Raw genomic sequence first — 25,310 nt, 5'->3', positions numbered from 1 at the left:
CTCTGGGCATTTATTTAACGCTAATTGCATGTGTAAATGTTCTTAATTTACAGCGTGTGAAAGTTGCAATGAATGCACACAACAGAGGATGTCAAAGTGACATTTCATGGAAAGATGTAGTTAAAGCAGTGTTAAGTTACTTCTAAATAGGATTAATCATTTATTAAAGTTCAAAGCTCATCAGAGCGCAAGAACAAGTATACGATGACTTGTTCTTGTTTGAAAGTAACTTGTGGGGGGAAGTTGCTCTAAAATTTCTGATATAACAGTGCGTTGCAGTAAATGATGAACTTAAGGACTTAAAAAGTTAAGCAGGGCAGGCAATTCAGTGCAAGGCAAAGAACTTGGCTTGGCAACCATTGCACAAAGCTTGCTTGGGCTTTTAATTAGAGTTTGCATTGTAATAGATCTGTGCAGTCCCAGGCACTGTATAGAGCTTTACTGGGGGGCCCTAGCGCTCCAAATGGAGCCTTAGAGAGCGCGGGAGTTTCATAAAGGTCTCAGGACAGGTGAGTAGAATTATTTGGAAAGGAACTTGCAGCCCCAGTGCCCTGTCAGCTGTTTTCCACTGGTGGAGACAAAGCTGTAATCCTCTCTGTAATCCTGACTACCATCGTGGGTATACACATAGCAACACAAATAACAGCTGGCACTCAAACTCTTAGAAAAACTTTCAAGTACCAGCTTCTCTCTGTTTGTGCTGGATTTTACAGGCCAAAGTAACTCGGGAAATAATACAATGAAGAAAATTACACTTTCTATAACAGGATTATACACTCTAGAAACACCTTTGCCTGTAAGCCCTACTTTGTGGTGTATGCTGTTCAAGCATGCAGAAGTAGGCTTCAAGAGGAAAAGGCACGTTTTATGGTATCTGTTAACAGGAACAGAGTTCAAGAAGCTCATGCTCAGTCAGTTTGCCAGCCTAGCTCTTGTGCATGTGGACTTTTACCTCAGTCTCAGTACTTTGAGAGAGGAAATGATTCCTTCAGGAACTGAAGTGCAATAATTCGTACAGAAAGGGAATCCAGCAGGATTTAACATGAGTAGAGTATGAATGAGTAGAAAAGATGAAGGCCGGCACATAGATGTCCTTGTCTGTGAGATGTCTTGAGTTCTTATTAGCTACAAGAGCAATGCTGTTTGAATGTCTGGGACTGCTCAGGATCTGGGGACTCTCTATTCTGAAAATTAGATAGATGTGTTCATGCAATTAGTCATATTTTGTGAGAATTTCAGTCTTGATTATCTTCAGAGGAGTGCTGCATAGTGTGTGATCATATCTTCTCCATGTGTGCAGAGTTGTGAACATTTTACTTTCAGACATCATGGAAAGAATTTGACTGTTATGCCACAGATTTCCATGGAAGGGGGTAAATCTGCAAAAGAAGCAAAGCATCCTGTCACCTTGTGCCTAGGTGTCTCCGACATAATAGAATCCACAACGTAAAATCTGGTGTCTGTAGTGTAGATATAGAATTACATGTGTCAGAATAGGGTCTGACAGTACCAAGGTACAGGGGAAAGAGTCATTTACGCTTTCCGGTGGGCATGCTGAAGAGAAGCATGTGTTTTAAATTTTGTCCAACTTGGAACTGAGCATTGCAGTGTTGTTTTTTTCAGCCATTCTCAAAGGAGGAACATGTCAGGAATGAACAGAAGAAGAGTTGATCATATCTGAATGCCAGAAACATAAATTAATGTGCATGTGAATTGTGGTCCAGGATTCAAGCCAGTTCTTTTTGCTAGACTAAATGGCTTCATCATCCTCATGCAAAACTGCTGAGGAGAGCTGGAGGAAGTTCATGCATGATGTGGAAAACCGAACTCTCTTGCAACTGGGCCCTTTGTGATTAATGGAAAGAGTCCAGTAAATCAAACATATGCTTTTGGTCTCCAGGGAAAAAGTGGTTGTGATTAAAAATCACCTTCTCTTCATTAGCTTCATTTGTTTTCCCAAGATGGGGCAAAAACCTGAAAGAAGTATGAGTGGATGGAGCAGTTTAGTTTAAAACAAAACAGGAGATGGCCACAAACCTGCACATTCCCTGTGTGCTGCACTGTGCCGGGAGGCTTTGGCGCTCTGTGAAGGCTTGGTTTGTCTCCTCACTTGCTGCTCGCTCTTTGGCAGGAGCTGCATGTACTGAGCTCAGTGTTACCCGCAGCTTCCGGAGCAACAAGACCACAGAGGGAGAAGCCTGTTTGACACACAAGGAACTGTGAAGTCTGTGCTGAGGAAGCCTTTCAGGTGTGATATTCCAGATAAAGACACTTGCCAGCACCCCTTGCCAGCACCTCCTACAAGGCTGGTCCTGAAAGGTGGAAGGACAACCTTTTGGCCCCTCTAACAAGCTATGATGGAAGTAGTCTCTGCAGGAGAAGTCTGCTGTTGTGGGAGAAAACCAAATGACTGATAACCTTGGAGGCCTTCAGGCCAGGTCAACTAAGGAGGAACAGCTCTATTGTTACCAGTGGTTATAAGAGCACTGGGGCGCATTTGTTGCAGGGTTTAGCTAATGTACTGTGTTTAAACAGTTTAAGTTGTACCAAAATTCTAAGAGACCAAGTTCTTTCTTTTGTTTCAGAAGTTCAGTCACTTGAGCTGGTGGATCTTGTACTGGATTGTCCATCTCATTGTACAGCATAGGTGTATGGCATTTATTCCAGCCCAGGGTTTTTTAGGCTTGTGAACTATCAGTAAGAAGTGGTGATGTACCATGGCCCTGAAGGGAGGGGAGATAGCTTTTTCAGATGAGAACGTGCTAAGAAATTTTGTAAAGAATGAGAACGAGGGACCACAACGCTCATGAGTCATAGTGCAGACTTGGATATCACTGAGGAATATGAAGAAGACAGGGCTCAGAGCAGGTGGGAAGAACTCAGCAATGAACCAGCAGGAACTGAGTGCTGCTGCTGCTCACAGAGTAACTGGATGGTGCCTAACCAACTGTCTGTGTCCTAAGGCCCCGCCTGTATGGACCCAGCTGTTGAAAGAAAAGCAAAATCTTAAATCTTGCCTTTCCTGTCTTCTCTAATTATTTGGAGGGAGTTGTGTTAAAGAGTTAACTGCCTAGATTTCATCATCATAAAATCTGGAGTTTCTGAGTTTAGAAGTTTTTCAGTCCCTTTTGGTGAGCCCGTATAGATTAAAGCACAAATCTGGCTGGCCCACTGTCTCACGTAAAAGTTCTGTAAGAATGGATATGCTGTGCCTTTTTGTAGAGTCTTTAAAAGCTCCTTGTGCTCTCAAATGTGTGCTTGTGCAAAAGCAAGTATTGATACCTGGGGCTTATAAAAATGAATCCTGCAATTAAAACATATCAATGTAAAAATTGTCATTAGCAAGGACAGGTTCATACTTTATCTGAGATTTTTTTAACTCAAGTGTCATGGAAAATCTAAAAGAAATCTGCCATTAGTAGTACAAACAATCTGCCTATCCTGTCATTTGAATACCTTATTAAGGACTATTCTTAGTGAATGGATTAAGTTGTGCCTGAGGTAAAACATTATCCAAGATAGAGAACATCCAAACTCATGTAACTAAGAGTTTCTAAAATTTCATCATCACATTTTGTGCATGCTTATAATTACCCCATTGACACCCTTTAAAAGTCTCCAGTAAAATGTGATATAAGCTTTTAAGGTTCCCCAAATGAATATATGAGTGGATGTATAATATAGAACTTTTAGAATAGAGGTTTTAAGAGGTTTTTGTTTAGCATTGATTTTACTGTTGGTGGACCAGATTCTGAAATAGCCCTTTTTTTTTTTTTTTCACTGAGGCTACTGCTGTTCATTTTCATGGAGCAGTACTTAGCTAACATTTAAGTAACTAGCTCATTTAAAATACCTTGGTGGGGTACAGGTGTGTACATTTAACCCAGAGGGAAAACGGACCAGGAAAAGAACAATTACAGGATCTTTCTTCTCCCCCTCCCTTGCCACTCCTGCGTGCCCAAGAGGAAAAAGAATCGCATTTCAGATCCAAGGAAGTCACACTTGCCCTGTTTGTTCTCTGATACAGGCCTGTAAACAGAGACATTCAGTCTGTAAACAAGTCAACCTTACAAAGTGACTGAAAGATAACAGTCCTCCATCTAACAGTGGGAGAGGAGGGTGGGAGCAGGGGGAGGACTGATAGAGAGGCTGCAATAAAAACAGGAAGGTCTCTGTTGGTCCTCTTGAAGTTAGCGGTTAAAAACATCAAAGCATGGAGTGTGTTTTTTTCAACCAGACTGCTGTGTCACTTTATAATTCTATGTAGAGCAACCGTCCAGCAGCTAACATACTGCAACTGTTAGTGTGAGCTGCGCCTTGATTTAGAGGAATTGTATCCAGCTTCGGGCATGTTAAGCTAAATAATCTCTTATAGATTTACTTGATGTGCCATTGACGAAATTTTAACTTTTCAGAGCTGTTAATTACAAGCTATCCAGGATTTTTTTCCTCACATTAAAAAAAAATATGCTAACAACAACAAAAAAAAGTCACAAAATGCACTCATCCCTTCAAAACCCAAATAATTTTCCCAGACTCTGAAGTCTTCTCAGAATTTCCTACCCTGAAATTTTAAGTGAAAACCAAGATGGCATTGGAAAGGAAGGAAAAACAACTATTCTGTATATATCAAAGCAAAAATGTCCATATGCTGAGCACAGTTCTAAGAAATATAAATTATTCAACAGCTGCTTCAGCAAAGAGATTCTTAGAGTTCGAAGCCAGCAGAGTGCATCAGTTCTCTTAGCTGGGGGAAGGTATTTTGTTTTCTGAAAATAAAAGATTCAAAGAACTGTTTGGCATTCTCGTCTGCCCTTGGAAAAGCAGCCAAATAAAGATAGGTGGGAAGAGAGGCAGAGAAGGGTGGGAGCCTTTAAAGTGGGAAGAGGAGCAGCATTGTTCTAACAGGGGAATGGCAAACTTTCATGTGCACAGTGTTAGATGGCGTCTCTCCAGTGTACTGCACAGACAGACCAGTCTGATTTATTATTATTCAAAAAAACTGACTTGCACTGAACAACGTTTGTTGGTAGGTTTAGCATAAGAAGAAAAGACATTCACTTTGCAAGCTGACACCAGTAACAACTCTGTAGATGCAGAGAGCAGTTGGAACTGCAGGGTTAGATGGTTGATGCTGATGTGCTCCATCACCAGCTACGATAGGTAAAATGTCAGGACCACATGATGACTTAAATTTCCTCCAGCTGCGATTCAGGATTTTAGCCTCCATTCTTAGCTACTGATCAAAGCTAATGAGCACTCTCAGCAGTGGTGAAGCTGCAGTGTAGATTTTAAATGGAGGTCAGCAGTGCAGAGCTCATTCAGGGGACGTATTTGCCTGGGGTTCCATTTACAGGCAGGATTTGAACAGGCCACTGGTTGCATCTACTAGGTGAAGCAGACCTGCACACTTCTTTCTTCTGATATATCTTAATGATCTACACAGTCAAGCACTCTAGATGGATAGCTAGTGTGATATCTGTAAGCTATTTCTAAAGGATCTCTTTTCTGCTGCGAACGTATCTTTGCATATTCTTCCACTAAAGGGGAATTCTGTTACTTTTTGGAGCTTAATGATGGAGAAAATAAATAGAAGGCAATTTAATCTTACAAATCACTTCAGGTGAACCTGTATTTAAATAAAGTGCTGATACTGACTTCTAATAATGTTTACTATATATATTATCAGCCATTCTTAAAATGTCTGGCCTGTATAATATCCCTAACACTAAGCAGCTATAACAATGTGAATGCATGCTCTGTTTGTAGAACAGATTAAATTAAAATACCTGCAGCATTATTAGGTAGAATTGGGTGATAATATACTAAAAGAAAGACAGCAATTGTTATTTGTCCAAACTTCCATTCGTATCAGCTTAAATTGAGGCTTTGCTTTTAACTGATGGGTTACGTGCCTAAAATATTACACAGGCACTTAAAAGTGTTATGTGCACACACTCAGTTGAATGCTTTTAAAAAAAACTTTTTAAAGTGGAAGTGAAAGATGAAAAGTATGTCCCTGAGGAACTTCAGAAGTCTTAAATATTGTTTCTTCAAAAAGGTATGTGCAACCTTCTGCTGCTGAACACAAGTTGGGCACAGGTACCCCTGCATTTCCTTTGTGTCCCTCAAAATTCCTTTAGACACACAGATAAATACACACAGATTTCCCAGTGTTTTCTTGGAACGACTGGTTGAACTCGACTGGTCCAAGCAGTGTGTAATACTGGTGTATCAAAGATATTCAGGTGCTTTTTGAAGTTTGTATCTGTCATAGAAAAGTATAGGTTTATCTCTTCTGTCTGCATTTCTCTGTCTTCTCAATATTAATAACTTCTCAATATTTATGTTACTACTTCCAAACTTGTTTTGTGTTTCTTGCAAAAGTTCACAATCCTAATATTGCAAACCCAACCAACCATTGGTTAAGTCCCAGTCAATTTTAAAATTTCACTAATATAAAAAAGAGGTGAGTTGTTATTTCTGTCTAGTCTTGTTACTGGGGCCCATCTTGAGAAACTGTGGGAATTTCATGAGTATGAGCTTAAATTTTGAACACTTACATGCAGTTGTCTTTCAGAAACTTTTTCAATCCACACTGTAACCCACAGGGGCTAGTGGAAAATGAGAATTGAGGTTGCCTGGCAGCTTAGAGGCTTTTTCCCTTGTGGAAATTAGCTGGCAGTGTGAAAAACTTGAGTGAATAATGAAACAAAGCATTTACAAGCATCCATCAGATAAAAGCCACAAAGTTACTTCAAAGGTATTAATGCATTTTTTTATTTGCTTTTTGTGCACATTCATATGCATGACGTTGTGTTTGGAAGACTGTCCATGATAGAGAAATTCCAGTGTTCTAGCATGAATAAATATGAGCAAATGTTCATCAGATGTTCATACCGCAAGTGGCTTGCTCAGTTCTTTTTCCTGTTTTTCAGTGCTTGCCATCCATTTGGAGCAGATAAAATATAACATGAATTTTAGCATTTGGTGTGGTTTGTTTGTTTGTTTTTAAGTAAGTGTCCACATTCTAAAATGTATTTCTGGAATATGATTATAGCAATATTATGAATAACAAATAAGTTAAATTTAAAGTTGCTTCATGGATAGAAAAGCCTGCTTTCTACTTGTAGTTCACACCTTTGTTGGATTACAAGTAGCTATAAATATTTAAAGTTAACTTAAGTGTATTGTATGCCTCAGAAATCTGCCATCTTTCAGGTAGCCAGGATCCTAAAATCAATTTTTCCTATATGGTTGTTCATTAATTTTTTTTTCTTTAACCTTTTGTGACATATTAACAGCCATGAAAGTTACCTTCAGAAAGAACTACTAAAAGTTATGTTCGTGTGTTGCTAATCATATAGATATTATGTAAACTTTATTGCTGAGTTTCTCTAGGAGTCTGTATGTCATCAAAACCATTAAAACCGATGAGAACCTTTCTAATGGCTCGTCTGCTTTAGCGGAGGCTGTACAGACTTTACTGGCATAATGACTTACTTTTCTCTGTGTTATATATTCAGTTCCTTGTTCCCTTCCCATTTCAAGGGACAATTTTCAGTGCAGCTGACAACGCCTAACTAAGCTAAGAGATGTCAGAGCAAATATGCATGTATTGAGGTAGTTCACAGAGTATTTGGAAGAGTGTTGGCCCATAATTTGTTGAATAAAATCAAGATCCTGTGTGTGATTATCCAGTAAAAATATGTTGGGAAAACAAAAGTTTTTGATACTCCAGTAAAGCATTTCTTCTTTAGTGACTTGTATTACTGAGCATCTTTTTCCTCTTCCTCACTGTTCTCATATACTGAGAAAAAATATGATTATTTTCTTCTTGTCACTATTTTCAGTCTAAATAATTAGTATACAATGAATTAAAAAATAATAATAAATTGGCTGTTTAGTATCTGCTTTTCTCACTTGTGAGCCTGAAGTCTCCAAGATGTATTATCATGTGTACGACAGAGCCAAATAACAACAGTGTCACTGCAGAAAGGTGCGCTGGTCTCTAGGTGGCACAGAGGATAACCGAGAGTTCCTTACGGTTGAATTTCAGCTCGCCAAAAGCCTGGGGAATTGTGAATTTTATATGGCCAGAGCTCAGCAGTACAGAGTTTGTCTGGTTAACTCAAAATGACTAGATCATGCCTGGTAGCTGGTCCTGGAAACCTGACCCTTGTCACAGGCTGACTACATCAATTTGCAGTAGATTGATGATGTATAGACTTGGGATGCCTCAGGGGAGGCCCAAGAAACATTGTATTGTTAATCCATACCCCTCATTAGCTTCTGCTGTGCTGGGTTTAAACTAACTGCCAGGGCTAGATGTTATTGTTGATTGCCTTTTGAGTGAAAGGATGTATGGGAGAAAGAAGGTATTCTAAAGTTTAAAGCCTAAAGAATGGCACAACTCTTAGTTTTCCTCTCTATTCCTGTTGTCAAATGCCAGGAATTTCTACATTTTATTAATTGATTTATTTGGCATTCTCTTTGACAACCTGAGCTTTCTCTCTTCTCGATAACGTCTCTATCCTTTTCCATGTTGTGGCAGGCATATTATATAAGCTGTAATCACTTTACTTTTCACTGCCATTCGTCAGCTCTTGCTCTGACTACGAACACCATTAGTCCTGCATTCGTTGTTTCTTTCTGTACTTTGAGAAGTGTTGCTTCACTATTTCTTCAGAGCAGTGTGTGGTTTTGAATGGAGGGAGGCTGTAGTTTTAAACGTGGTTTCCATCAAACAGTAACATCTTTGTCAAACTTCAACAGAATTAACCTTAACTGCCAAGGAAGTTTTGACTGCCATCATAAAAATGTTTGATTAGTGTTAATAATTTATTAAATTGGTTTTTCCTGACACTGCCAACATGCTGGAAATCTCTCAACCATTAAAACATTAACAGAGGCTGTAACACAATGCTCCTTCTGTTCCATGTTTTATTTCAAGACCACATTCTTATGAGCCTTGTTCTGTGGTGTTCCAATATGCTCTCATTAGGACTGCACTAAAAGATGAAATATGAAAAATATTAAAAAGCGTGGGAATACAGAATAGAGCATGCTGGATGTAGTTTTGTGGGTAACTCTGCTGTGATTAAATTTTGCAAAGCAAACCTGTTATTGCAATATGGGAAAATAAATTTACTAGGAAAGTATTTTACTGAAGGAGGCCCAAAGTGTTGGATAACTAATGTGTTTCAGGAGGCTGGGCAAAGCGTAGTTCAGAATTTCTACTAAGACGTGGAAGCTGATATCAGACCTACTTATGTTGAAGCATGCTGGTCAGTTATATAAGAAACAAGATCCTTTTTAAAACAAGCATTGATGCCTTGAGAATTGATTGATCACATTTTTATTTGATAGTTTATATCTGCACTTGAATTACCAATGGTTGGAGCTGTCCTGTATTCTGCCAGAAACACCTGCTTTGGCTCATGCAGACTCCATAAATGCCTGTGATGTGCTCTGTATATGGCCATTTAAATAATAAGAGTTTGGTTTATTTTCCAACTAGATGGAAGATTGGAACAGAGGCTCAATTTATCCTTTGTGGTTTGCTGTTAATCTTGGTGAAATTCCATGAGCAATTTATTATTATTATTTATTGAGGAATTAGATTTTCTCCCTACTTAATACACACTTGGGAGCTCCAAATCTATCTTAGATTTGTTGACTGAGACTGCAGATTATTTGAGGAAGCACAGAGACGTTGTCAGGTGAAAATAAAATCTTAATTTTTTCATGCCAGTCATGGACACATATTGAGAACAGTTTTGAAACTTAATCCAAGATTGTTGAGATCTGGGAACAAAGTACTCCTAAATTATTTGTAACAAATGGATCGATCCTCTCTCAGCTTATCTCTCCTTAGTACCTGAAAAACTATGGTGCATTAGTGAAGCAAGATTTTCTTTGTGTCTGTGTCTTATCATCCCTGGGTACTAAGCTGCAAGGAGTACCAGTCTGAAATAGCAGACCGTAAGTCAAAAGACTGATTTATAGTGAGGCCAACAATAAGAGAATTTGGCTCGTCTCCCATTCAGTCTCCCCTGGTTTCTCTTTTCTGTTATGGGAACGATTTTCTGGAAATTATCACATAGATCAATCTTTCTGCAGAAAGTCATTTTTAATGAACTAACAGCAATGTGAATGCTAATTTGCTTGAGTAAGTACTATGCCTTATAAGATGTTGGCAAGAACTATGTAGCAACAGTACATGAATATGTAGAAAACAATCAATTGTATCAACATCAGAAAGTAATATTTCATCAACTTGATAAAATCCCAATAGATCTGTCAAATATGTGAGTGTTCTGGGAACAGACTGAGTGTAAACATTAAAACTGTGGCTGTGGAACTGACAGGAATAGAGTTACTCCTGCTCTTTCATGTCGTGGTTTGCCTTTGTAATTGTTTCTTAATTACTTGTTGTGCTAATAATGAAAATTGCTGAACGTTCTGAAACCTCAAACCAGTTCTACATTTATTAATTGTAAAAGGAAGTTAAGCAGAGTACTTGACTGCAGTGTGATGTGAGATGATTTGAGACTTCAGACATGGGGATTTTTTTGTATATGTTCTATTTTTCTTAGCAAAGTCACTAGCAATCAGTTTCCTCATGATTGTTATTAGGAACATTAGGAACATTAGGAACATTAGGAACATTAGCCTTTGTGTATCAAGCTGTTTATTTACTTCTGTTCTTGACTTTGGTAAGATAAAGGAAGGAAAGCACTCTTACCAGGGGCTAAGATGTTTCCATCTAAAGCAATCTTCTGCTTCTCCTGATGGTTAGCTACGCTTAAATGATCAATGAGTCTTTTCAAATTGTAATCCAAACATGTGTATTAACTGTGTAGAAAAGAGAAGGTGAGGAATATGGTGTTCATGCATTGCCATGCAATTTTATTTCACAAGTAAAGAAAGTTGGAATTTTTTGAATTAAGTCCATAAACGAATTATTTTCAGTTCAAATGTTGTTTCTTCTGTAACAAAATGCCTGACTCAGTGATTTGTAAATGCCCTGCAGTTACATGCCCCTGAGTGTGATCTAATGAGGATTGCGGGGTGCCTCTTAGATCATGTTGGGAAATTAAAGGAACATTCTTTTCTTCTAGTTTTTCAGACTAATTATACTTTTCTTTTATGTGAGAACAATTCTTATATATGTTTAAATCGTTTTCAATGGCACCATTTTCCTGTCCATAGCTTTGATGTACTGCACATACATACAAGAAGGCTATGTTTTAATCACCATAGTCAGTAGATCCTGTCACGACCCTAACTGTTTAATGATGAATTCGTATATGGTTGTATGAATGAACCAAAATTCAACAGAGGAAAAAAAGCTCTGTTCTGTTCAAAACAAAACTATGTTTCCTGCTTTTCATCTCCAGTTATTTGTACCCATCTTTTACCCATATTTCCGTCTTTTAGGAACAGTGCAGTTAATGAGTAAATAGACTGCAAATACCTCTGACCCCATTCTCTGATGTGACTTGAAGCTTGAGTTGATATAGCGCCTATTACTGTGGTTTTAATTTCAGTGTATTTGATGACTTTGTTTATCCTTCTGCTACAGCAGTTAATTCCAGCAAAACACTGTAAAATGATGTGCAAGCAAGAATGCACAGTTTTCACTGACTTTCACTCATAGCTATAAACTCATCTTCTTCATCATTTCTGGCCAGACGTAATAATAACAGTACCCTAAATACTGGGTCACCTCAGAATTGTGCATTAAGTATATTGCTTTCTCATACTCAACTTTGCCCAGAATTAACCTGAAAAATTGTAGAGGCTAACACTCATGTTCTTTGACTGTCATGTAATCTGTAAATCTGTGCAACAGAACAAATCCTGACTGTAATTCTGTTTGTAGTTCTGACAGATTTCTTTGGTTAATAGATTGTATCTGCAATTATTTCAATGATTTGTGTGACACTGAAGTCCAAGAGTATGCTGAATGAGAACAAAAAACAACCTAGTTGAAATTTGATTGACAGTCAACTAGTTATAAGCTAGTATAAAAATGAAAATTGAACAATGCAAGGCAGAAGGATCCAACATGGAAACTGAGATCCTGCAAAAGGCAAAACAAAAAGACGGAAAGGATTGGGTAATGCTAGAGTGAACCTGGAGTGATAAGTGACAGTTTAGGAGGAAAAAAAACCAACAACAGAAATAGCCTATGTTAAAATAATGAATGAGTAATGAGCATCAGTGTTACAGAAGCACTAATTTCAAACACAGTTTTGAATGTCAGGACAGCAAATAAGAAAGCCATTGATATCTAAAAATGAGAAAGCCAGGCTGGCAAATCGAGATACAAGAATGAAAGAATGTCAAATATGGATCTTATTGTTTGTGGCTAGGAACTGAAACAGCCATGCTCCGTGTGCCATGCTTTGTGTGCAACACTTGTTTTATTTCCTGGATCAATAAGGTTATGGACTCCAATCTGTTATAACTTCTTATCTCGCTAGGTCTGTGTCTTTTTAGTCATGAATTTAACTGCATGAAGAGTATGATAAGCAAACCAGGTGATATAAACTAATAATAACACCTGCTTAAATTACAGTCTCCAAGCCACTCAGGAGCATGATATTTCTAAAAGCAAATATTAGGTATTTTGTTACTCACAAAGCCTTTGAGTTGTTTGGATCAGTCTTTCATGTTTCTGAATTGTCTTTTGGTTCTACTTACTTCAGTAGTTAAAAACTAATGTCCAGAGCTAGGCAGAAAAAGCAGAGATGTAGCTACTATTTTCTCATCATATATCCAAGCAAATAGTCATCATAGTAATGGCTTCATTTGAAACTGTAAATCAAATTGTCCTTGTAAACAGAGATGGAAAAAGCAAAGACAGATAGGGACTCATAATTTTATCCTGTTTCTGCATAGTGACTGAAGTTTGACAGTTGTTGCGGCTCAGACTTTTGTTGTAAGAGTATATCATGTGCAGGGCTCAAGAATGAAAGCTGTTCTACAGATAGTCAATATTTAGCTATGTCTGTTTAAATTACACCAGTATTGCATGGGCATCTTTAACAGGAAGCGAGGAACTTTGTTCCTTACAGTATAGATGTTATCTGTATTAAAAGAGCACTCAAAGCTGTAACACACCTGTCTTTTTATATGCAGTTGAATTTGACCTGTTAGAAATCTTCATGGCATCAGCAAATAATTAATGTTGTTGCCTGACTTGAAAAAAAGAAAAAAAAATACAGAACTCCGTACTTTACTGCCTTTCCTTCCTCCTCTTTACTCCAGCTCACAAACTGATTTCCTGCTGCCCCAGTAGAGGAAATTTCTTTAAAGATGTAGCATCAGGTGATATATGAATGTTTTTCTGGTATAATAAAGATAGGGAACCTTTCAGCATAATTACTTAACTAGTCAAATATTTACTTCAAAGATACTGTAGTTTGTATTGCTCTGCACATTAGACAAAGTGTATATTGTGTGAGCGGGTGGGACCTGGCAGCTACCTTGGTTCGTCCTGAACCCAGCCATGCTTTTATCAATAACCGCTCCAGGGAGATGAAACTTATCACTCCCATGGGAAACTGCAGAAAACTTATTGTTCTCGTGGGGGTCAAGCAGGAGTAGGTTTTCACTGGGACACGTGTTGACATTACCACATCCTGCACTCTTTCTGGAGCAGCTGATTTCACTAGAGAGCACTTCTTATGGGATTTGGCCTGTTACAAGCACTGGAGAGTTTGAATTGCCTCATGTTTGTATGACAGCGTTGTTTTATTTAAAAAAAAAACTGTGCTGAGCAACAGTGGGGAGGTGGTGGGGAGGGAGCCCAAGGGGTAGCAGCAGGCCCACGGAGGAAAATTTCCATAGCTTTCTCTGCTACTTCTGTCTGTGAAGCTCTTGTGGGTGCCACTAAGTTGTGAAATAACTCCCCCATTATGGAAACCTGAATGGCGTGCTGTTCTCCAGTTGAGAACTGTGTCCTTCAAATAGAAAGGCCAGCACACTGAAAATTTTTCTTTGTCCTAGATGTGATTAATCTGCATTGATAATGTGTTTGTACTGATCCATTCTTGGGTTTTAGAACACCTTGAAAAAATACCACACAGTATGTTCTGTCTCATGTTGGAAAGCATGAAATAGTTCCCTATTTGCTGCAGAGTTAAAGGTCAAGTGGGAGAAATAGAGATGAAACCTAGGTCTCCTTATTTTCATGGCACTTTCAGTAGCATCCCAGCCCAACAGAATATGCTACTATTTAAGTTGGCCTCAGTGGAAATACCCACTTGCTTATATTTAAGTAAAACAGGTACTTAAATATGGTTTTGTGTTCAGATGCTGTCACCACAGACATGCCATTATAACCTGACTATTAATATGTACACAAAAACCCATGAGAGTCATACATACATGCTTTATGGATGTAGAAGAGAATTTTCCTTCTCTGGCTATGTGCTCTGTAAAGAAGTGAGTGGGGGGTGGAAGAGGCATTAACAGGGTGAGGGTGGAAATTGTATTTTAACAGAAGAAAGAGCATGCATAGTTATGGTTTCACAGCAAGAAATAAACATTGTAATCGTAAACAAATGTAACCTTTAATACAGAAGACAGTGATTTTATTGTATTGACATATGGCACATGGGCAACAATGGAGGATTTGTTCTTTTACATTAGTTAGGACACATTGGCAGGCAGGCCCTTTCTGTGGCCACTGCTTCCAGATAGTGTGTCACAGTTGGATTATAAAATGTCTAGGAATGTGCAGACAAAGGCGAGGAGAAAGCTTGCTAAGAGGGGCTGGGAAAGCTCTTCACCTTAAGGCCTGCAGATGAACATTCTAAAAACAAATGCCAGAAAACAAAACTGTGAAGAAAAAAATACCTGTCTTCCATAACATACCTGCTCTACCTTTATTTATATTATTTAGATTTATACTTTGCAAAGAATGTTTGCATGTGATATCTTAATGCATAATAGTATGTACAAACCCAAACTCTGCAAATCTGTACAGACTGTGAAGAGACAAATGTTTCTTCAGAAGGATGACGTGGCTCTGCACAATTCCACACTCTGTCCTAGCGTGTCAGATTTCTGCTCTCAGTACAGTAGTTCAGATCCCATCACATTCCTAACGAAGATTGTATGGGATCGTGTTTCTAAATCTGGATCTGAGTGAGAGATAGGAATTGTTGTTTCTTGTAACTGAAGTTACCTTATAGTCACTGGAGGAAGGAGATCCTTGTTGTCTGCTCATGAACACAATCTGCACAGCACAAACAACTGAAAGTGTGTGCTGTGAGAGAATGTTAGAAAAGTCTAGGCCATGCAAAAATCCATCATTTTTCAATTAAGCAAAATCAAGAGTATATTTGCAAGGGAATACTTGCTCTTTTTCTTTATTTCAGTTCATTACATTTGCAAAATCTTCAAGTTTTCAGTAACTTGACTGCACTGGGACATGTGCTGTAATAGAACAAAGCTCCTTTCCTGTTGAATTTTTAAGCCATCAAAGAGTGGCAAAAAGGTGATGCAAATTTCCTTTTGTAGGGGAAGACTAAGGCAAAGAAAAACCAAGTATCTAGACTGTTGTCCTTTTAGGATATCTGTGCAAGATCTCCAAGTTCATTTCAGTGCCTATTCAATGTGGTGTTTGTATTTGCTTTAAGAGCATCTTCCAACTCTTCACTTGTTTGTTTGGAATCCAAGCTAATTCTAAGCAAAACTCTTGTTTTCTTTCTGAGATCAGATTACAGATCCTTGATGAAAATGAAGCTCAGATCCTGTCTGTTTTTTTTTTCTTTGTTTGTTTTCAGTTCTAATACTAGGAAGTCTTTTAGGAATATTTAAATAAGAAACCAGAAAACAAAACAAGAAACCAACACACACGCATAAACAACCATTCTGTGCAATGCAAGCATGAAGAGGGAGGATCGGTACAAGGAAAATAAAACAAAGTCTACATCTTCCTTTTCCTGTAAAGTGGTTTCTCTGTGGAAGTATCATCCTTTGATGGAAAAGCTGTCATTGGAGACAGTAAAATTACATTGATAGCATACGCATCAAATTATGAGGCAGATCTTCAAACCAATAATATTTCTTAATGCCCCACTAGACCTACAGAGGATCGTATAAAAGCTGATCCTTTACTGCTATTCTTAAGTTCCATTCCTGTTACTTGTTAGCTACTTTTCTAGGGGAGTAGCATTGCAGCAGCAAATTCTCTCTTTGAGTGAATCGGGATAATTCAGCCTGGAAGGGGACTCTGGTGGCTGCTAGGCCCAACAGTCTTGTGTAGAGCAGACCAACTTAGAAGATAGATCCAGTTTCAAAGATAACTTGGGTTTCTCAGAGCTGCTCAGGTTTTGAACTTCTCCAATAAGTGGGACTCCTCTGTCACCCTAGGCTCGTTTTCTAGTCTGTGACCACCCTTATCGTGGGAGGGAAAAAAATCCAAATAATGAATTGGAATTTCCTTGGCTACGTCTTATGTCTGTTGCCTCTTTGTTTTCATCACGCGTCTCCAGAAGTTTGCTTGTTTCTTCTTTAAAAGCACCATGAAAAGTAACATAAGATCTCCATTCAACTTGAAATTCTTCTTAAAACTGAACAAACCAAGTTCTCTTAGCCTCTCATGTTATGTGCTCCAGATCCCATCAAGTTAGCAGACTGGTCTCTTCATCCAAAGCAAAAATTTAAATTAATTTGCAGCAGATATGTCTCAGCTTTCAAGACATGAGTGAAGGCCAGACACGTGGGGTAAGTTATTTCTGTTTGAAGGGAAACGTGTTGGCACATACACAAGATACCTTATTGCTAATGTAATTTTTGGCAGGTATGTTCACTCAGACAAGTTTGTTAGATGCCAAAAGTAAAGCACACTGTAACTTGCATGTCTCACATGTGGCCTCACAAGCAGCTCTGTGTTCAAACCTCCAGTCAGCCTGCATTGCTTTGGCTCCTCTCCTGGCACATGGCAGTGCATATCCAAAAAGAAAATACAGTAAATTATTCAGTAAATAACAAGAGAACTAATTTTTGTGTATTCCTGTAACTTCAGACTAGAATTTCAGATGTACAAATGCCCAATTTTATTCACTTCACACGTGGTTTGAATTATTTTGTAGAGTGATTCTTCACTGATTTCCTAGGTAAAATATATTTCAGTTTATAAAATTCTTTTCTGGACCTTGTCTGTCACCAGCTTTTATCACATGTGCTCCATTGTAACCTGTCTTCATCATAAGCAAGGTTTCAAAGATTTGAGGACAGATGGAATGTCCAAACAAAGAAAACAAAGCCTAATTGTGCAGGGGTTTTGTGTTGTTGTTGTTGTTTGTTTGTTTGTTTTTGTGACCTTCCACCCTCTCTTACTTTCAAAGTCAAATAGATCTTAAATTAATTGTTTTGAAAAAAGTTTTATTTCTATATGTTCTGCTGGATATCTGTAATCTGTATTTGTTCATGCATTCCTGACAGGTGGGGATGGGAATGAAACTAGGAAAGTGCTTATATTAAACCTTAATGGCTAAGGAGAGCTGCAGATATTTTGTGTTCTATGTATACAACTGTGAACCTATGGGAGTTCAGCACACTGTCAGTATTTTCCACCTATTTGCAATTAGCATTAAAACAGTTGCTTATGTTTTAAATAAATAGGTGTTTTCGTGTCTCTTATTGATAATCTTGCAGTTAAAAATCTACTTGCTCACAGAGTCAATGGAATAACATAAGAGCAGTATGAAGAAGAGTAGAGTCTTTCTCAGAAAGAGCAATGAGGCACAGGTATAGGCTGCCCAGGGAGGTAGTGGAGTCACCATCCGTGGTGTTCATGTACTGTTTAGGTGTGACACTAAGTGACATGGTTTAGTGGGCATGGTGGTGATGGGTTAACAACTGGATCAGATGATCTTAGAGTTCTTTTCCAACCTGAATGATTCTATGATTCTACGAAATAAGAGTTAATGCAAGGAAGGAAGCACACAATACTTTCTGTACTGTCAAATCTCATAGTTGCTGCCTTCCTAATGAAAAGTAGCTGCATGTAGGTTGTTACTGCCAGCTTAGCAAAGGTAGAAAGAGCTGTGTTTGGCATGACGCGTACTCATTTTGCCATGATATTACTGATTGAACGTGTTTTGGAATCTTCTGAGCCCCACTTTCCTCCTTCTGGGATCCCAAACAGAAAAACAGCATACTGCAGCTTTTCAAAAATATGTTTGAGTATAAATAATGGCTGTGAATATTGATCGTGTAGTTGTGTGTCAAGCACTTCAGTAGAGATGCTGATTTAGAGTCATCTGTCTTGTCAAAATAATTTTTTTCTCTGACATAGTCAGCAGTTAGTATCTTTTGTATCCAGAGAAGACAAAAAGCCTTCCTAAGGATTGACCCATCCAGCTACTTCACAGGTTTGAAATGAGGAGTATTAAACAAGTAATTTTCATTGCTCTAAAGATGGTGGTATTTACCTGAAGTGATTCTCAGTGATTTACCAAATAGATTTGCCTGATGTTTCACAGCATGCCAGTGGTAAGGGAATGGCATATGAACAGTTTTTGCTCTTATCTATGGTATTTTTCGATTCAGCCTTCATGACTGAGGAGGATTCACTTGTGCTAAGCTCTGTGTGAACAAGATATAAAAGAATGTCAAGTTCTGTGTAACACATTGCATTGTTTTGTGGTCTACCAGACATCTGGAAAATCTGGAAGGGAGCTCACAGAGTACTTAAGGATATAACTGGCTACATGCTATTTGGTTTCCAAAGTTAAGTCTCAGATTATATGCTTAAAAAAAAAAAAAAAAAAGGTTCATAATTTAAAGTAAGTCTCAAATACCTTAATAAGTAAAAAAAGGGGGAAAAAAAGAGAGTTACTACACCAAAAGCTAGACATGTTGCAATATGCATTTTAGTGGATGTTGTGATGTTCTAGGTGCTATATACGTATGTGGTATGAGTATACCTTATAGTTATATGGAACTTTTACATTAACTGTGATTGAACTGTAAATTTTTGACTCCTTGAAAGTAAATGGAGTGAAAGATTTGACATAGTCTTCTGTAGATCATACATCTCCTTTTAGGTAGCAACTGTACTGATTAGTAGAATCTTTTTTTTTCCAGTATGGGACACAAGTCTGCTAATAAAAACAGAATATTCAGCTCTAAGCTTTTTTAGGTGTAGCATGTCCATCATACAAATTAGAAGCAAAGCCTTGCAGCCTTGTGTAGCATATCCATCATATTCATCAGTACATATTCAGTAACACTGTGCCTGCTTGAAAGATCATCTGACTTTTAGCAGTTCCCAGCCTGGGGGTTCCTCTGTTAAGCAAAAATGGTAGATTTAGGCTTTCAGTCCTAACGTTTCCTGCTGTGTTTATGAAGACTGGCCATCACATGTGCACATGACTAACCTAACCTCACTCATGTGAACCATCCTATTTAAACATGTGCAAAAAAGGATGTAATGCCTTACCCTAAATGATCAAAGAAGTAATCCAAATCCCAAATTCTTACTTTCTTTCAAGTAAACATATAATCCTTAACATCCTAAGTAGTGTTTTAATTAGCCATTGAAAGCAGTAAGTGTTAGACTCTGAAACTGATTATGTATCTAAAAATCACTTGGGCTAATTAATTTGGTTTCCATTTGTGTTCTGTTGGCTCCTGCCCTCTTTTCATTAATCTTAACCCACAAAAAAAATCACAGAAATCGCCCCCAGTATAAGTTCAAGCTTTCAGACTTCGCTCTAATCCCCACAGAGTTTCCCCCCTAATTTCAACTCCAACCTAATTAATATTGTATGTTCTTTACTGAAATCAGAATATTTCTGTATATTACATGCAAAAACAGATTCTTGTTGTGTGCTGTTGTTTTCAGAATATTATTATGTCCATGTTTGGTACAGTCCTTCATTTAAGGAGGCTTTTCTGTGATTCCTCTGACATCACAGGGAAGAAACCTTCATTTTCTTCTGTTTTCTCCACAGTTTATTTTCTTCTGTTTTTAAAATTGTACATGATTTGTAACTGCTTCGGTTTCTTAAAAGGAGAAAAGTCCTTTTCAAAACTGTTGGTGTCTCCCTTACCAGAGAACACAGGACTTGATGGTTGTTAAGTGGTCGGTCATGGTTATCCAGCAATATTTGGAAGGTGACTGCTACCAATAGCTCTGCTTCTGTAACTAGCACAAGGTTTTCATGTCAGCACAAGGTGTAGGTTTGTGTTGAAATCTTCTTTGCACTTCATGTGGAAAAAGATTGTGCTTTGCAGCAGCACTGCTTTATAGAAGGTGGCTTGGATACTTACATGTTGAAAATTAAACATTTGATGAAGTGTTTCACTAGAGAAATGCCCAAAACTACAATGAACAAGTCAAGTAAAAACATCCATGCAGAAGCAGCTAAGTGTGTATGCCTAAAAATTTCAAATGTGTGTAATGTCATATCATGTTTATAGTCAGGATGCTGGCTGGCTATCTAGGTTTGATTAATGCCTTACTCGGAAACAAGGGTCACCTGCTTCACTGGGACTCAAAGAAACCATACTGATGTTAGCACGTCTATACCTGGATTGCTGAAGGCATAGGAAAATCAGGATTTTGGTATTACCGGAATGAAATATATGAATCTAGATTGAAAGCCCAAGTTCCACTTGGTATTCTTTTCAATGACTGTATCATACGATTTTAAGACCCTTCAAATCTGCATTACTGAAGTGAAAACATCAGAAGGACCGCTTGTGGTAGTGCGGGAGGCTGTCAATTAATTCAATTGTAAATGCAGTTGTGTGGTACAACATATTAGAGAGATCAGTAGGACTCCATGCTTTTAGCACCTCATTTATTTAGTTTTTGGGACAGAATTGCAGTTGGAAGTCTTATTTCAAATGAATCATTGTTTGTTGCTAATATTTAGCAGAGGGAACATGGTTTAGTAGTTTTACTCATGGTTGTTTACATGGGTTTGTCCGGAATAGTAGAAATGTTTCTAGTAAAATGACCATGGATCCTGCATGAAGTCTGATTTTAAGTATGAGAATCTTGTAGACATTTCTTGGGAATAGGCACTGATTATGGAACAGGTTTCTTGAGTATTACTGAATGCATTATGTTAGGCTACATAATCTCCTTCAGTGTACATATTGAGATTCTGAACGCACACTGGTTACATGATTGAGTGAGAGCTAATGGAACTTCTCTGCACAATTATAGTAAACTTAGCCTGAAATGCAGCAAGAGTTTCTGCCTTCAAATGACACAAGAACTGCTGTGGCTGGAGATGATTCTTGAAATCCCTTTGTTAACTCCAAGACATAGAGAACTGATTTTTCATAAGCGTCTGCTGCGTTTAGGAATTGCCTCAACACTTGCATGCTCATCTGAATGTACCTTTCAAAATCAATGAATGTTGTATTTTCTGCTAAAGAAGAGAAAAAAGAAAAAAAGAAAAAGCACAAAACAACAGATCCTTTTCTGCTAGTTTGTTGCGTAAAAGTAGCTTAGATCACCACACCAAGTGAGTGCCAAGCTTAGAGGGAGAACACTAGGACAGTAGAGTAAGTTATCTGATTCTGGTTCAGGTGTACCTGAAGCAGCATGGTCAACTGCTTGAGCTACTTGAGGGACACCTGGATTTGTCATTGATCTGTTGACCTCAGGCAAGGTGCTTCCCCTCTCTGTTCTTCAATTCATAAAACAGAGATAACACTCAAGGCCTTCTTTGTCACATGCTTTCAGATCTTCTGATGAAAGGAGTCTCACAGAAATGAATAATAACTCTATTCACTGAGAATTTTATATTGTGGCAAATATATTTTCCAGGTTAATGTAAACGGATCCAGGAGTTCTGGAACTTAGAAGCCCAATACATCCTTTTGTCTAGTTCAGCTCTTATACAGAACAAATTTCAATCAAAACTTGTCCTGCAGAAGTGACATTTTGTAAAGTCTCATTCAGAAAAGTATTCTGAATGTCTGATGTGTTGTCCACTTATTCTGATTCAGAAAGAGTCACTGTTCTTTGTTGGCTGCCTTTTTTTCTCGCAAATCTTTCAGAAACTGAGTCTTTGAACTCTTAATTCCTGTCAAATCAGGCTGAAAGTGACCTACAGGATCAGAAGTTGCTATTGGGAGTGGGATGAGTGAATAGACAGCCTTGCATAGCATCGTTGCTTAGGACTGCTTTAGGGAAAGCGGGGCAAAAGTCATGCTTTCCTTTATTACATTTGCTTTGAAAATCAGAAAACAGATTTACCAGAACAGTATTTCCAAATTCCAAGCTATCTACATCCTTTAACAAATAGTGTGGGATACGAGAAAGTTAAGGAATACTATTTTCTACTCAAATGGGACCATTCTATGTGTGAACATAGAAGGCAGCGTATCCATTAAAATCTTTACCACTTTTTACCAGGCATTTTGTAGAGAAAATGGAAGCTTTTTATTGCAAAGGTCAAATGGATTTTACAGGGAACAGGAGGGAGCTCTGTCATTACATGTTTTTTGAGAACAGGATGACACAAATCTCTTTCAGGAATGGCATAAGAAAACCCAGTGGCCTCTGGAACTTATTTGAAGCATGTTTTTTGTCATTCTTCCATAAAGCTCAGGTTGCCTTGAGAAACACAGATACATAATGATGTAAATAAGTTCTTTGTGCAGTAAGCTGTTGCAGTTAAAGTTTGTCTAAACAGACACCCATTGAGCTGAAAGTTTGGCTTGTGTAAATCAAACATGGTCACAGAAATAAACAGTCTCAAACAAGTTGTTCACTCCTCAGAGGAGGAGGAAGAGTAGCCTTTGAAAACAGCCATGATTTTCCAATAGCAGGACTCAGAAACACTTTCAGCAACGGTACCAGTACTGCTCATAAATGCTATCACAGTAAACACCACATAGCACCATGGGCTTGCTAAGGGACTTTTACCTCACCTAGACAGATCCCAAGCAGAAAAAAATTTCTTTTCATCAGATCGTGGATACTGGTGCCATGTGAGATGATGAAGTGTTGTCCACATCCTCTATACAGTTAGAGAAAGATAAAGTATTTCTCATTTAGGAAGTGAGGTATTACTTGTTACGAACTTGGATGATAGAACATGGCAAGTGCTGTTACACCTAAGATACAGATCCTGGAGCTTTATTCATGTGTCTTGGCCTTGTTTAATGTGTCCTGGAATCAAGTGCTGGTTCAGCCACATAATAATTTTCCGTGATACTGACAGAAGACTCAGAAGCTGATTGTAGTATTGTATTCTGCAGTACTGAATCTAGCAGCAAAATTGAAACACTGAGTGATGACCTTAGTTTGTATTGCATTTCACTGCTGCTGTTTCTTTGCCTCCCTGTTGGTGTAACTGTGTTTTTCCATTATTTCAATGGAGAGTTATAGATAAAATGTCTTATCTGAAAGTTCTACATACACATTTTGCTTGAAAAGAAAGCATTTAAGTAATACTGTGTTTTCCAAAACAAATAAAACCTTTGACAGATACTTCCTATCAGAAAACTGAAAATCTGAAACTGCCTACTGGTGTTTTATTACATTATTCTATTTTTCTCGTTAGTTAAAACAAAATTTACTGAGAAAAGCCTCTAATTTTCCAGTCAGCACAAGCTCCACACTTAAAAAATCATTTTTATTTGGCAGAAAAAGTGTTAAGAATTGCTTATGGTAAAATAATAACTTGTCACATTAAAGTTACTAAACCAGGGAGGTAAAAGAAACCCCAACAAATCCACAAATGTCAATGCTTGCAGTCTGCCTGGAACTCACCAAGTATGACGAACAGTGACACTGCTGTCTTAATATATTGCTGACAGAACTGGTGTACTCATTAACCTTAGATGAAACACGGTGTCACTTTGTTCACATCAAATGCCCCTTGATGCCAGTGCTCAGAGACTGTTTTTGTTGCTGATGCAGACATCAGCTATTGTTGAAAAACATTCTCTTCTCTTTTCAGTGTTTTACTGTCCACAAGGATTTGTAGGTGCTGATTGCTATCAGTCTGCAAATGGACTCTGAAGCTGATCGTGTGTTTCATTTCTAAAGCTTTTAATTATATAATTTTTAAAATATTTATTTTAAAATGTAACATAGGTGTATCTGAGCATCCAAATATGTTAAATTCTTGACATGTCACAGCATTGTACTCTGTATTTGAATCATCTAATCCATTTTTGAGGCTACTTGGAACTATTAAGGAAATATAAGCATAATTTTATTTGCTACATATTTAAAATGGGAGGGTTGGAAGGGGAGAGTCTTAAGTAGTAAAGTATTTTGGACAGCTTCCTAACTAAGTAGTGGTGTGGCCTAGTTAGAACTGAGTTCTCCTTATTCCTGGTCTGTTCTCTAATCATCTCCAATCAGTTCACTGCCTCCTATTATTAATATTTTGCTCCTACTGCACTAAATAACATGTCTCTCAGAAAGGATATCCTGAGTGACCATCTCTTATCTTGGAATAATTTATGCCAAGGAGTTTTCTTTTTGTTTAGTCTTTATTTTGCATACCATTCATTCATTCTGGTATGAGATAAATCAAGTGGAAGCAGAGAAGGAAGAATTTTAGTTTCCTAGCAGAGTATATAAATTTTCAATACAGGAGTATCAGATCAGAGAGCATATTTTCATGTTCTTACAGTTACTTCTGTTTGTTATTTAATGAGTAGGACTAAATTTGCTGTTGACCTATAACTGACATTCTCTGCACTTCACACTCCTCAGTATTCTTTGCCTTTGCATTAGGGGACTTCACAGTTTTCTGCTCTTGGCTTGTTTGAGCTGTGTGTATATTTTTGCGCAGTTACAATTGCAGTCATTATGGCATGTCATGTGGTAGTAACAGTTTGGTAAGTGGTTGAAAATAAGAGCAGGGTTTCTTTTAATTTTCAGTTGTGAATGTGAGGAGTCTTTTTTTGAGAAGGTGCTGCTGGAATTACAGCTCATGGCTATACCATGCCTAAAGTAGCACTTTATGGACTAGCATAACTTTAGAAGAGGAGATCTTTAAAAAAATTTTTGAAGGAAGGAAAATAAAACTGTTTTGAAACAAAGTTGTTTAAGGCATAGTTACAGTTTTAGACTCATGCAGTGAGAGGAGGAGGTGACAGAAGTAAATGATAAAGAAAGTGTAAGCAGATGAGATGCAGGCAGATGTATTTTCATGGGGATGTAGGAAATGCTATTAGTTTGCTTAACACTAAAGTGCATCTGTCCCTTATTGAGTGATGAAAGTCCAGGAGACTGACTGTCCACACAAGTCCAGCTTTACAGGATGAGCATGTGAAATTCACGGAATAGCTAACTTACA

At 37.9% G+C, this 25,310-nt stretch overlaps 2 long non-coding RNA genes across 6 annotated transcripts in view; both read left to right on the top strand.

Annotated features, from left to right (window-relative positions):
- The window catches only part of LOC125688615 (uncharacterized), a 39,760-nt gene extending 35,073 nt beyond the window's left edge, over positions 1-4,687 (top strand). Inside the window, exon 2 of the long non-coding RNA XR_007374807.1 lies at positions 1,624-4,687. This is a non-coding gene — a long non-coding RNA (uncharacterized LOC125688615). The remainder of the gene's footprint in view (positions 1-1,623) is intronic.
- Positions 1-25,310, top strand: part of LOC125688616 (uncharacterized) — a 449,093-nt gene that overhangs the window by 257,314 nt on the left and 166,469 nt on the right. The window lies entirely within an intron of this gene.

This window comes from Lagopus muta, chromosome 2, assembly GCF_023343835.1.
Source record: "Lagopus muta isolate bLagMut1 chromosome 2, bLagMut1 primary, whole genome shotgun sequence".
In the NCBI taxonomy this organism is placed as follows: Eukaryota; Metazoa; Chordata; class Aves; order Galliformes; family Phasianidae; genus Lagopus; species Lagopus muta.
This window is presented reverse-complemented; position numbering and strand designations above follow the sequence as displayed.